The following is a 15191-nucleotide window of genomic DNA, read 5'->3' as shown; positions in this document are numbered from 1 at the left end:
TTTCTTGCAGTCCATGTAAGCAGCAATCCTGCATTTCGTTCCGGGCCATGAAGTCCAAATTCATGTGCACGCCATTTGACTCTGGCTTTGCCACATAAATCTAGGATCTGCCATCAGGCATAAAATTTGACTCACGGTGAAGTAAAGAGTCTTGGTGATAGGGCGGAACAGAATCTTGGAGGTTTCGAGAGTCTCTCAGACGTCGTCCGTCTCAAAACTCAGACAAGGTGCATGGGTCTCAGAGAGTCTCACGTTTGTAATGCTGCAATACATTCCGGAGGAAAAAATGTGCACACATAATAACGTGCACATGTAAAAATGGGAGCAGCTAAAATTATTCCATTGAAAAAATATGTGCACACTTTAGTCAATAGGGAGAATGCGTAGAAAAACATAATATTAGGAAAAGTGAGTATTACGGAAAAGGTGTTGCAGAGTTTTGAATTTCTGGTAAAATTCCTTTTTTGTTACGCAGTAGAAATATAGAGATTCACAGAGGAGAATAGCGAGAAGTTCCTCAGAGTCCACCCCTTTCTCATTAACTGGCACTTACAGTCTCAATAAGTCATTCTGAGACATCTGTAGGAGAAAGAATTAAAAAAAAACATTTCTGACTTTTGGGGTTGTATTCCTGTTTCAAATTTTGCTTTTGGATTCTGTTTCAATTGAGTTTCAGCAGAGACCTCCAAACAACTGCAATATTTCATTTCGGGTGTTATGGATTGCAGACCTTACTCTACCATTAGAATCCCTTCAGCAACAGCTGCAGTTACCAGGTAGTGATGCCACTAAGGGGAACAGGCCGGCTGTAGGGTGAGCAAAATGAGTGAAAGAAAATGTTACAGGAATCAGAAACGGTAGGAAGAATTCCTGCAAAAAAAAAAAAAAAAAAAAAAAAAAAAGGAAAAAAAAAAGAAAACCAGGGGAAAGAATACACCCAGCATTCACCCAACATTCACACAGAACCAAGAGTAACTATCCCCTTCTACTGTGTTGGTCTTCTATGGCTAAAAGGAATGGGATTAGGGTCAAACATATCTGGAGGGAATGACTGACATAAATCAATGTTCCCTCCTTACTCTGTAGGCATCCTTCAGTCTCGAGAGACTATGGTAGCGGCTCTGAATAATGTGCTCTTGGAACAACATCTAGTGTGGCTGAGAAGGCCAATTCGAGAGTGACAATCCCTTCCACACTAAAGACAATTACAATCTGTCCCCTGTCCAGCTCCCTGATTTTGCTGGTTTCAGGACTGCCTCTTGTCCTCGGCCTGCTGGACAAGGGTCTCTTCAAATTGGGAGAGGCCATGATGCACCGCCTGCCTCCAGGCTGAACGCTCAGAGGTCAAGGTTTCCCATCTGTTGAGGTCTATTCCTAAGGCCTTCAGATCCCGCTTGCAGATCTCCTTGGATCGCAGCTGTGGTCTCCCTCTGGGGCGATTTCCCTGCACTAATTCTCCATACAGGAGATCTTTTCGAATCTGACCATCAGCCATTTTTATGACATGCACGAGCCAACATATATGTCGCTGTTTCAGTAACTGAACTGATCTATTTTAATCACAATATTTGAATAAGCACATGTACACACACACACACACACACACACACCCTTACATATGTACAGATATGTGAACTTCTTAACATCCCTTGCATGTGAATAATTGCTGAGTCACAAGTAGAAGAAGAGGAAAACGTTCCTAATGAACTGTAGTAATGAAGCTAGAAGTGCTGAATAATTCAGTTCTTTCCACAATCAGCCAAAACAATCGGAAAACATTAATCTCCTGGCAAGCCCAAATCTCCGACTTGATCTCACAGGCTTGTCTTTGAGAATGGGAGCACAACAATCCATTTATTTGACCCACGTCCCAGGGAACACTGGAAAGATTTATTGCCGTCTGTACTGCATCCTGGGTTCTATCCCTGATTCTGGATTTCGGTCTGTTTTCTTCTACAAAATTCGTCCTGCGTTACACAGACAGTGAGGGTGAAGACAGATTAATTAATGACATGTACTTGGCCTGCAGCATGAGCTTGGCTTTAAAATGTATTTGCACACAGACATACCAGCCTCCTAAATGCCTTTACTCTAGTCCTGGGAGGCCAGGATGTTTATTTGCACTGAGAACTATATTTATAACTATTTTTATTTGGTAGTTTATTTCCAACTATCTTCATTATGAAGCTTATGTGTATACAGTACGTATGTCTTCATGCTTATTTCAGGACTATTATGGTGTGTGTGTTTGTGAGGTCATAGCTGCAAGCCAACATATGGTCTCCAAAGTTGGCTTATCCCCATTTAAACTATTCTGAAAAAACCACAGAATCTGATCCCCTGTTCCATCTGCAGGGTTCTCCCCAGAAGACAAACTTTACGGGGTTTTTTTTTTTAATAGAGACACTATAAAACTACTCCACCACTCTCAGAATATTGTATCTGTCTTGCCATGTTGAGTATTTCAAACGATTCTTGCCACCTTTTAAGACTCAAAGCCATTCGCTGCTTGTTGGGAAATAAAAACAAAAGTAGCTTTTTGAATCCATTATGGAGTCTGCATATATTTTAAATCTCCTTTTAAATGGCTCCTTTCACAAATCGGCATGGTTCCTTTCTAAAAGCCATATAATGGGCAGCAATTTAGCATGGATTCAGGATGCTTTTGATGTGGTGGCAGAACCAGAGCTGGGAGGAAGGAAGGCAAGCCAGGAGCCATTCCCTGCCGCATGGTGAAGAGTCGACAAATGGAAATGTAATAACTAATATCCCTGACTCCTCCACTAACTTCAATATCCATCCAGAAGAAATGCCACCATCCAGTGCAACCTAAGGCTACCAACAGTACTGACATATCTTTGGGACGGAGTTCCCAATGAGCTCAGTTCAACCTCCTTTGCAGTAAACCTGCACAAGACTGGGTTGTAACTTAAGTAATCTGCTAACTCGGTGATAAGATACCTCTCTTCTCCTCTGGAAAAAAAAGTTGGAAAAAGATGGAGAAAATCACCCAGAACTTTAGAAGAATGAGAGATACCTCATTACCAACAAAATAAAAGGGAGCCACATGGTCAATACAAAATTTAGATTAGGCATCCTTTAGTCTCGAGAGACTATGGCAGGGATGGCGAACCTATGGCATGCGTGCCACAGCTGGCACACAGAGCCCTCTATTTGGGCACCCGAGCCATAAGTCGCCATAGAGAAATACCTACCCGTCCTCTGATCCCAGATTTTGGCACTCCCCTCTGCTGGTGCAGTGGTCCAGCGGAGGGGGGCCATGGCGACCATTACCAGTCTAGCCCAACTGGGGGATTGGAGGGCCAGTAAGTGTTTGTTAATACTGCCCATAGGAGAAAGAAATACAAGCATCTAACCCTTGCAGTGCAGGAGCAGTGTTTTTTTTTCCTAAACTAAAGTCTCAGCATTTGGGTTTTAATTGCAGTATTGGCACTTTGAAATAAATAAGTTGATTTTGTGTTGCATTTTGGGCACGCAGGCTGAAAAAGGTTCACCATCACTGGACTATGGTATCGTGCTCTGTAAAATACAAATGTAAGAATAAGCAATACCTTTACAGACCATTGGGAAAAAAAATCATACAATACACGAGCTTTTGTGGATCAAGACCATTTTTTTAGGCTTGTGTGAGGAACTTAAAAATCCAAAAGCTCGTGGTGAAATGGATTTTGCCAGGCGTGTCGTAGATGTAAATCAGGAAAGATTCAGGAGTGACTTTCCTGGCAAAATCCATCATTGTATGATGGGTATTTTTTTTTTTAGTATTTCTAATGACCAACGACGCGCTAACAAAAATCTGATGTTCTTGAACAATGTCAGGGTTTCTATTGCAGGGTTCACCTTTAGCACCACGGTTGTACCTAATTCAATGAACTGGTATTTTATATTCAGTAACCAGAATCCTATTCTTTCATGCAATCATTTAAGGGCCATTGAATGAATTTTCCTTCCCTCCTGCAGGCTCTCCTTCGCATGCCTGATTCACAGCAGTTGTGAAATCAGGTATGTCATGGGTCACACGACTGATCACCTAATGAGGAACCTGCAGGAATGAAAAAAACCAGTGTCGCTACCCGTTCACGTACGGTTTGTTCACTAATTGGATCCTGGCCAAAATATTTAACTGATAAACGCAAGAATTATCTTGGCTGCATATTGGTTGAAACTTTCCTTTCGTTTCTTTGTTATAAGTTTGCAACGTTGTTCTGCGTCTTGACAAAATTTTAAGATGGAAAAAAAAAAGCTACGCAGGAAACACTTAACAAATGCAAATAGTCACGCCTGTTTTGTTCTCTTGTGAAAAGCGCCATGAAAGTATCTCATCACCTCATGGGGGACGGAGAATAATTTAGCCGTTCCTTACTCTCCTGCGCGATAACGACACAGCATTAATTTGCATCCACAGGGGAACCTAACAAAAACTTGTGTGGCTATTTTGGACGAAGAACCTTCTCTACATTTTTCTCTCGTCTAACTCTTTCACACTCTCTTTTATGCAATTATTTCCTTGCTCTTCTTTAACCAGAGAGGGAAAACCCACTGCAGTGTCAAGGTGCTGTCTATTGGTAGTAGCTAGACACTACCAGTGCTGACCCATAATATTTTGCTGCCTGAGGCGAGCAGCTAGAGCAGGCCAAGAGATTTAGTCCAAAAAATGACCATGCTATTTGGGTACATGAGGCATAAAATCTCAAAAGTCCTGTTCCTGCTACAGGGCAGCAAAAGACCAAGGAAAAGAGATTAAACAATTACCATTTTTCTGTCTTTCATGGAGCTCAACTTTGCTGTCTGAGGTATTTGCCTCACCCTGCCTAACAGTAGGGCCGCATGGACAATTGCTATCAAACCTGTAAGAACTGAAATTTCTCATAATACAGGCGCAAGACAAGATACTCTATTTTTTCCCTCTGTCAAGGACAATAAATAAAGAAATGGAGGAAGGAAGGAAGCAAGCAAGCAAGCAAGCAAGCAACAAAGGAAAAAAATTTGTTGCTTTGTTTTAAATTTAAAACCTAAGCCCACTAGACATTCAAACATCCGCATACACAGAGAAGATGATTTAGGAACGCTTTAAAACTGATATCGAGTACGTCCTACTCTCATTGTTCATCTCATTGTTTAGCATAGACATGAAACAGTTCTAGAGTTTGTTCATGGGTGAGAAATACAGCACTTGTATGATAGAGGGGGACAGTAATTCATTGCAGGCAGGGAGATAATTCAATACAGAAATTGGAAGGAGAAATAAAAATGACAGATGTCTTGGAGGATAGTTTAAGATTATCTTCTCTCTCTCTCCCTCTCCCTCTCCCTCCCTCCACACTGGAATTGGTAATGCTGGGAAATAGAAAGGCGAGCTCAGAAGAATAGTTACTGACAGTTATGTGTTCGGCCACCAGGTATTCTCAAGCACCTGGTTCTTATCAAAAAAAGAAAAGGAGGATAAGGAAAGAAAAAGGCAGCTGCAAATTTAAAGTATTGAAACACTTCCTCCCACTTACAATACAATGACAGCGTGGCTTTAAAAAAGTTTGTGCAAGAGAATGAATTCTGTGAAATGTAACTTTGAACAATAGGCAAACACAAGGGTATTCTCCTTATATTTTTCACCGTTCCCAAATGGATTCCATAGGATCACTCACACAATATTCTGTTAACAAGAGAGGGACCGGCTCTGCCCCAATTCCTGCCGAATTCTGGCCTGTGACTTTTTCATTAGTGGCAAAGGGGCAATTAGGTTTTTTGCTATGTCCCCCTTCATGTGTGCCTCCTGTTCTATAATGAAATAGAAACATATTTTTTTTTTAATGGTGGGTCGGAGGGATGGGGAGGAAAAAAGAAAGAATGAACAGATGCTTAGAAAAATTTACTTTTAATTTTTCCCCCCTTAAACTACAACCTAAACATAATCCAAGCTGAAAGGTGAGGGGTTTAGAACAAAGGAAGCAGTTCTTGATAGAGGACGTAATTAAAGTGAGGGATTTCGTACCCCAAAATGTAGTGAGACCTCCATACATACACAGAGAATTAGAGAATGCATTAACCAGCCTATAAAGTTCCACTATGAAGGCTAGTGACTGCAAATTTCTTCTGGTGCTATTTGCCTGGAAACACAAGAAGGAAGCCATTACAGTACTTCACTCATATCCTGCTGCTCAGGTTCCCAAAGGCTACTGCGGGAAGATTGATAGATTGATTATTTGTTTATTTATTTATTTTTATGCCACATTCCCCCTATAGGGAACCCAAGGGAACTGTAACATCACAACCAACTATAAAACAATCAAGAGTTTTAAAATTCCATAGAACTACCATATTAAAACCGATTAAACGTACATCGAGATTACAAGTCGGATTAAAAGAATTTAAAAAGCATCTGAAAATTGCTATATATATAAAACTTCCTTTTTCAGGCCGGCTTTAAAGCAATAAATGTCCCAGGAATATAGCATTCCTGGGACATTTATTGCTTAAAAGCCTGACTGAAAAAGAAGGGTTACTGTATTTCCCCCCGACAATGGAAGGACAAGAGAGAGTTGGCCAACCTGGCCTCTCGGGGCATTGCATTCCAAAGTCTGGGAGTCAACACCGAGAAGGCTCTCTCTCTCTCGTACCATTACCAAATGAGCATGTGGTGGAACCAAGAGCAGGGCTTCCCCAGAAGATCCGAAAAGACACTAAGGCTCACATGGGGTGATAGGATTTGGTCTGACTCAGTTTGGCGCCTATATATACTTACAGGAAGCTATACATTTAGACTGAACTCTATGGGGAGACTAGGAGATATAGACTAGCTTTGTGGTTTATTTATCAGGCTGTGAAGACAGAGATTGGAAGTTGATTCCGCACTGTGCATCCTAGAAGAGCCAGCCTGCATGGCCTTGGGCAAGCTGCACAGTCCCAGGGTGCCATCAGATGAACAGAATGGGAAACCACTTGTGAGTTTCCTACCTAGAAAACCCTGAAAACTGTGAGTCTTGTTTTCTCATTATATGTCCGAAATATGATAGCCTCAGCTTAGTCCTTTTTTTACTTCTAGAGAGAGTTCTGGCTACATTTAATTAGGGGACTCTTCGTGACCCCATGGACCAGAGCACGCCAGGCCCTCCTGTCTTCCACGGCCTCCCGGAGTTTGGTACCAAATTCATGTTGGTAGCTTTGGTGACACTGCCTAACCATCTCGTCCTCTGTCGTCCCCTTCTCCTCTTGCCTTCACATTTGATTTAGGACCCACTTATTTAGTGTTGATGCAGGTTAAAAAAAAGAGAACATTGTTAGAATTTCCTATCCTGATTTGAGCTTCCTGTTAGGGAAAAACTAGTTCATCTGAAGCCTTCATCCCCTTTTCCTTAAAAACAAACAAAAACTGTGAGATGCAGCAATTACTCTACTCTCAAGTCTTCCTAATGATAAATAATCATCATCGTGTGCTGTCAAGTCAATTCTGACTTTATGGCAACTCTTTTCACAGTTTTCTAGAAAGAGAATACTCCAAAGAAGCTGAGGCTCCAGTACTTTGGCCATCTCATGAGAAGAAAAGACTCCTTGGAAAAAAACTTGATGTTAGGAAAGTGTGAGGGCAAGATGAGAAGGGGACGACCGAGGATGAGATGGCTGGACAGTGTCTGCAAAGCAACCAACATGAATTTGACCCAACTCTGGGAGGCAATGGAAGACAGGAGGGCCTGGCGTGCTCTGGTCCATGGGGTCACGAAGAGTCGGACACGACTAAACGACTAAACGAAACGGTTTCCTATGCCCTTCTTCTGGTGGCGCCCAGGAAATCTGCAGCTCACCCAAGGCCACCTAGGCTAGTTCTACTCACAGGAAGCAGAGTGAGGAATCGAACTCTCAACCTCTGGCTCCGCAGCCAGAGATCTAAACTGATCTAAACCCAGCCAGCTATTTGGAAGGAACCAGATTGGAAAAGGTATGGAGGGGAGTTCCTTCAAGAAACCTGTTCAGGAAAAGGTTAAAATACACCCAGAGTAGACATTTGGTCTAGATGAGCGGGGTAGAAATCTAATAAAATAAAAATAAATAAATAAATGAACAAATCGGGGGGGGGGGGGTACAGCAAAGAGCTCTCCCCTGTCCTTGAACCTCACTGATGGTAACTCAATTTTAGAGGAACTCCTTTTGTTTCTCCCTCTGTCTGTCTCTTTGTCGCACACAGTGCTATATGAAACGCTGACTCCACAGAAACCTGGGGCTTTGGCGAGGGAGACAGACACCAAGTGTTAACAGCTTTTCATCAACTCAACTTCCACCCAATCCCCAAGCATCAGAGGGGAGCATATTTTTATAAGCCTCCAACAAATCCCTCTGAGCTCTCCCATTCTATTGCAACTGTATAAAACAGGCTACGGACGGGGTCTGTTTGGGAGGAGGGCATGAAATGTACATCATGTGCACTTGATCTAGTGGCTGCACAAGCAGAGCAGAGTTTAGAATGAACGACCCCCCCCCCGCGCACCAACGCTTTCATTTTGGACGGACACCCCCCCAACATTCCTCACTCAGCATAGCTGACGATCAGGTTGGCCAGATGTGCATGCATGACGACAAGGCTCAAGAGAGGGCAACAACTCATTACTGTTATCCTTGCTGTTCTATCCAATTTTTTTCAAACAAACATGGATCCAACACAGTCCCCCGAAAGAGAAGATAAAACCTTCGCTCCGGGTTCGATGGACAACAGAAACCAAAAACAATGTACAGGCTCAAAATACAAACTTCAGCACAAGGTGGCAACTGTCTTTCCTCTTTCCAGCCAGAAAGTGCAATACTATCAAATTCCAACCCAGCCAAAAGCCAAAGAGAAACAGCTCCTCTGGAGTCTGGACACTCCGACCACTAACACACAAAAGAGGGCTCAGATTGTGCATCTAGAAAACCTTGAAAAGGGTGATCATAAGTTGGGGTTGAATGAACGGCATGCAACTGATAAGTTTGCCGTTTTGCAAACCTCTATTGCTATTGGCTATGAGCAGGCGGTTAGCTGTTGGGGCGCAATGGAATGTCCATTAACATTCCAACCACATAAAACATTTATTTTCTTTAAACACAGCGCTGGCACATGGAGGCAGAGAGAGAGAGACAGGCCTGAGGAGGAGGAGGAAGAAGAAGAATAGAAGGAGAAGAGGAGGAAAAACAGGAGGAGTTAAGATTGGCTGGCTGATTTCACATTTAAACCTTTCCAAGCTAGCCAGCAAAACCGCCTGTTCCACTCAAAAACCCTGTCAGATTGTTTCTACCTTGTTACCACAACTCCAGATAGTGGAACGGAGGGTGACCTTTGTCAAGATTGTTCTTGTTATGAAGAAAACTCTTAGAATCACTCATTTTCCTCCCACCTTAGAGTAGCTATGGAAACGAACATGGACCTTGACTTTTGGGGAAAGACAAACAGCCTCTACAGTCTCACAGAGGGAACTTGATGAAGCACAGCAGAAGAAATAAACAATGGTGACAGAAAGCAAGTGGTAGTGATGAGAACATATTCTATATGTGTTCTGCCCACCCATGCAAGAGCATTTCAAAGTTGCACAATACTTTCGAGTTATGCTCCGAGACAATCTTATCAGCAATGGGGATTTATGTTAAAGATATGTCAGAGTGAAGAGGCTTAGAAGCATTCACAGTTGTGGTGGGTGCAGCTAGCTTTTGTTTTATTGCCAATTGTTTGCATTCTGGAGTGGCTCAGAAGTTTGGTGTATGCCAGGAATTCTACATTATGTGGATTGCTGGAAATCCTGACAGAAAGGCATGAGGGCCATTTGGCATAGGAACTGTACTGAAAGACATCTGCTTACAGAACTGGTGTGGAATGTATTCATATCTAAAGGGAAATCAACAGGTGTTTCAGGACTGGAGTATTGTGGATATAATGCCAGCTTAGATTGTAGTTCTGGAAATTAGCAAGGATGGAATTTTCAGATTTTCTGCCGTACAGATCCCACAGTTCTCCATTCTGGAAATTCTATCTACCTTTTTTGTTGTTTAGTCGTTAAGTCATGTCCGACTCTTTGTGACCCTCTGGACCAGAGCACGACAGGTCCTTCTGTCTTCCACTGCCTCCCAGAGTTGGGTCAAATTCATGTTGGTCACTTCTATGACCCTGTCCAACCATCTCATCCTCTGTCATCCCCTTTCTCCTCTTGCCTTCACACTTTCCCAACATCAGGTTCTTTTCCAGGGAGTCTTCTCATGAGATGGCCAAAGCATTGGAGCCTCTGCTTCAAGATCTGTCCTTCCAGTGAGCACTCGGGGTTGAATTCCTTCAGAACGGATAGGTTTGTTCTCCTCGCAGTCCAGGAGACCCTCAAGAGTCTCATCCAGCACCGCAATTCAAAAGCATCAATTCTTTGGCGGTCAGCCTTCTTTATGGCCCAGCTCTCACTTCCATACATCGCTACTGGAAAAACCATAGCTTTGACTGTGCGGACCTTTGTCGGAAAGGTGATGTCTCTGCTTTTTAAGATGCTGCCTAGGTTTGTCATTGCTTTTCTCACAAGAAGCATGCGTCTTTTAATTTCGTGGCTCCTGTCACCACCTGCGGTGATCGTGGAGCCAAAGAAAGTAAAATCTGTCACTGCCTCCATATCTTCCCCTTCTGTTTGCCAGGTGGTGATGGGACCAGTGGCCATGAAATTAGTCTATCTACCTTACAGGCACCTAAATGAGAGGAACCTGGAAGAAAAACCTAACATAGAAGACTCTGAGGCTTAGCTAGGCTCCACCTAGCTTCCTGTTTAGAAGAAATACTTCTGTTTGAACAGGAAGTGTGGGCACAGCTACGCCTAGCTAAACTGCAAAGTGGTCCTCCCAGGTGACTCACATTTAGGTGTCCATAAGGTAGGTGGAACTCCCAGAATGGAAAACTATGAGATTATAGTCCAGAAAATAAAAATAACATTTTTTAAAAAACCCTGAAATCAGTCCACTCTCACCAGGAGCTTCAAATGTTAGCTTTTTAGACTACCAACACTTAGAATCTCACATCCAGCATAGCTAAAATGCTAACTTTTCCAAGCTTCTTCAAGTCTCAGCAGTATGCATTTTCCTCTTCCCATCTAACGAGTTTGATAGATCTCATTTCTGTTTGATATAAAATGTGACACATTGCATTGTCTAAAACCTAGACCAACGGTGTGTAATCTTAGCTGTTTTTTTTCTTCCAATATAAGGCAACTACAAACCACAGTTTACAGGTCAGAAGCGATGATGAACTGGAGATCAATCAAAAGGGGAAACAGATGCTTCTGGTGTCCAAGTAGTAGTGCTAGGGAAGGGGGAGAATGTGAAATTAAGGCTCATCTCATAATAATAAGACACTGGGAATTGTCCTTATGAAGGCAACTCCACTGTCAAAGGCAATAAGGGGAATCATACTCTCTTTCTTGTTGTGTCTTGCAGTCCCCATCATTGGCTTCCAAACAGTCCTCCCCTCATATCTTTTTTCCCACCTATTCCATACCATGTGGTACACAGGATTTTCCTCTAAAAGCCATGTCCATGGTCCTTATGGGGACGTTTTCTTTATTTTTATACTACTGCATCACTCATCCAGGGAGAAGCCTCCTTGGAAAAGACCCTGATGTTGGGAAAGTGTGAAGGCAAGAGGAGAAGGGGATGACAGAGGACGAGATGGATGGACAGTGCCACTGAAGCTACCAACATGAATTTGACCCAACTCCAGGAGGCAGTAGAAGACAGGAGGGCCTGTCGTGCTCTGGTCCATGGGGTCACGAAGAGTTGGACATGACTTAACAAATAAGCAACAAAAATCATTCATCCTCATAGCACTACCTTCTGGCTTGGATGGAAACGTTTCCCCACTTTTTATCTGGTTACAAGAACTCATTGTTAGTGACTGGTTCATGTGTGACCCAAATCAACTTGAAAGGGGTGTTTTGCCACTCATGGTGGGAACGTATTGGGCCGGTGCTCTGATATATCACTAAGTTTCATGAAACGAACACAAGCCCACCTTTCAAACAACAGCCACCCAACTAAGGTCCCTGGTCCTGCTTCTAAAAACCTATAATCTTCCACTCGCTGATTATATGTGTCTGTTCGAGGAAAATAAGGGAAGGAAATCAACTCTGGTTTCTAATTCAACCCCTTGAATTAAAGAAGCAAGCAGAGAGATGTTTGAAACGATCAGGTACTTTAAAAATAAAACAAAGAAGCAAAACTTCAGTTACCTAAACTTACTGAGATTCTAAAAGGTCTTACCAAAATAAGTTTCTTGGGATCCCCGGTTCTTCCTCACAGAAACTTGTAGCCGATTGTACCTTCTCATTATTTCATGTAAAGTCAAAGGAATTCTCTTCCATGTACAAAGATATTTTTCACTGGAGGCTCTCCAGAGAGAGACGTACACTGACCAACCTATAAGTCTCAGAAGATATGGGGCTTGAATCCTCTCTTTGCTTTCACACAGATCTGTTTTACATACAGCTGAATTAACGAAGGATTTTCATTGTTTCTACCTGCCTTGGCTTGTTCTTTGTTAGCAGAAAATTCTGAAAAGGTGAGTGAGAAGGTTGACTTTTATCATACATGGGTGGGGACAGTAAGGATATCCAATGTTCACTTATGCTGAAACTGCCCTCTGCAACAACAACAAAACCCAAAAAATCTTCTTGTGGTATCCCAGCACAGCAAGCTCATCCTTTGTAGAAGATGTCACAGGGATTGGATTTCATTTTTATTTATTTATTTATTTATTGGTCTCTTGTGAAAAGCTTAAGAGAAGTAAATCAAGCAGGATCAGGATGCCTGAGACAATGCGCTGATCCCTTCTTTGTAGAAGCAGTCTGGTTTAAAATCCCTTAAGAGACACAAACCCTTTTGCTTTAAGAAAACATCAGCCTGCCTTTAAAATATAATAAAGTGGTATATGAATGGCAGCCTCAAGTGAAATTAAAGGAAGGGACTTATAGGGGATGAGAGACAGAAGACGCGATGACAAGCCAGTCATAAACGTAGAGCTGCCTGTTCTAAGGAGTGGCGGTAAAGTTGGAGGACAGCAATAAGGAGCATGAGTTTCATAAAGCTCGTCCAGATTTGTTCAAAACCCTTTGAGAAGCCTCTTGTATTTTGCTTAGCAATCCCAGAATACAGGCCCAGAACAAGTCTGACATCTCGAAGTAAAATGGAAAGGAAAGCTCTTGAGTCCCGCAATAGAAGAAAAGAAAGGAAAATTCCAACCGCATCCTTTTTGAGAGAACAGAAATGACTTTGCAAAGCTTATGGTCACCAATGAAAACAAAACAGAAACCTCGGGGTGGGGTGGGGGGTTCTGTGATGTCTTGGGGTGAAACCTAGAAGCACTGACATCTCCTTTAGCATTTACACTGTTGGCTTCCCAACAGCTATTGAGGCCTTATTTGGCTTTAAATTCCTTTGTAGGGTTCTTGGCATATACTGTACATAAACCCCCTTAAGTAGCTAGCAGACCATAGCCAAATTACTCTTTTGTACAACAACTCCCACAATTCCTGGGCGGATGGAGAGTCCTTATGACCACAGCCCAAAAAGCAACTTCGCTATTCTTGTCTTTGTATCCCCTTTATTATTTATGTCTTGATTATTGTTTTTTTCCCCTAACTTACAAAGTTATCCAAGCAGCTCATAATAAGAATATCAGACAACACCAGAACACTTTGTTGTTGTTGTTTAGTTGTTAAGTTGTGTCCGACTCTTTGTGACCTCATGGATGAGAGCACACCAGGCCCTCCTGTCTTCCACTGCCTCCCGGAGTTGGGTCAAATTCATGTTGGTTGCTTCGGTGGCACTGTCTAAATATCTTGTCCTCTGTTGTCCTTTTCTCCTGCCCTCACACTTTCCCAACATCTTTTCCAGGGAGTCTTCTCTTCTCATGAGGTCTTGGAGCCTCAGTTTCAGGATCTGTCCTTCCAGTGAGCACTCAGGGTTGGTTTCCTTCAGAATGGATATGATTGATCTCCTTGCACTCCAGAGTCTCCTCCAGCACCGCAATTCAAAAGCATCAATTCTTTGGTGGTCAGCTTTCTTTATGGTCCAGCTCTCACTTCCATACATAGCTACTGGAAAAATCATAGCTTTGACTATGCGGACCTTTTTCGGCAAGGTGATGTCTCTGCTTTTAAAGATGCTGTTGAGGTTTGTCATTGCTTTCCTCCCAAGAAGTAGGAGTATTTTAATTTCATTGCTGCTGTCACCATCTGCAGTGATCATGGAGCCCAAGAAAGTAAAATCTGTCACTGCCTCCATATCTTCCCCTTCTATTTGCCAGGAGGTAATGGGATCAATGGCCATGATCTTAGTTTTTTTGATGTTGAGCTTCAGACCATTTTTGACACTCTCCTCTTTCACCCTCATTACGAGGTTCTTTAATTCCTCCTCACTTTAATTCCTCCTCACAGCATAAGTGCCATCAGAGTGGTATCATCTACCTATCTGAGGTTGTTGATATTTCTCCCAGCAATCTTAATTCCAGTTTGGGATTCAGAACACTAGTGAGGAAATAAACGGAAGCTGGAAATCCATCCTAATAACAGAATTTTTTTTTTAAAAAAAATTAAAAGCATTGCAAAGGCCTATTCCAATTATCTGTGCTCTGAACAACAGGCTTAACCTGCCAATCTGTAGAATTCCACCCTTACTCTGAAGCAAAATGTTCCGATTTGTTTGCTAACTTGTACAGGCTGTGGATCATTAAGCATCAGGTAATGACCAGCCTCCTAATGGCTTCCCCCCTCAAATCTATTATGGCTGGTTCTAAGCAGCTGCGCTGCACAGAAAGCTGGAAACAACAATCCCACTGCAAGGATTGTTACAGAATGATTTATGTGAATAGCAGCTGCCACTTTCACAGGGAGCATTTCTTAACTCACAGCCACTAACTAGCTGATGCTTGCTTTCTTTAAAAAAAAATCTTCCAAGCAGAATAAGACACCCAGTTGTCTTACCCCTTCAACCAACGGACGCAAAATGAGAAACTGTAGGTTTTATTTGTAGTTTTAGGATAAACATAAGAAATTATTTGCTGGATCAGGCTGCAGATATTCAGAACTTAACGAACAGAAGGAAAACATTGAGGTTTTCAAGAAAAGATTGGACAGCTCTCTGTCCGGGATGTTATGAGGTCTCCTGCCTTGGTCATGGGGGGGGTGGACTAG

The 15191-nt window shown here is 42.5% G+C and overlaps 1 protein-coding gene across 13 annotated transcripts in view; it reads right to left on the bottom strand.

Annotated features, from left to right (window-relative positions):
- TENM4 (teneurin transmembrane protein 4) overlaps window positions 1-15191 on the bottom strand; it is a 427285-nt gene that overhangs the window by 349297 nt on the left and 62797 nt on the right. The gene's annotated exons all lie outside the window — the stretch shown is intronic.

This window comes from Pogona vitticeps, chromosome 3, assembly GCF_051106095.1.
Source record: "Pogona vitticeps strain Pit_001003342236 chromosome 3, PviZW2.1, whole genome shotgun sequence".
Classification (NCBI taxonomy): domain Eukaryota; kingdom Metazoa; phylum Chordata; class Lepidosauria; order Squamata; family Agamidae; genus Pogona; species Pogona vitticeps.
The sequence above is the reverse complement of the archived record's forward strand: the minus strand, read 5'-3'. Positions and strand labels throughout refer to the sequence as shown.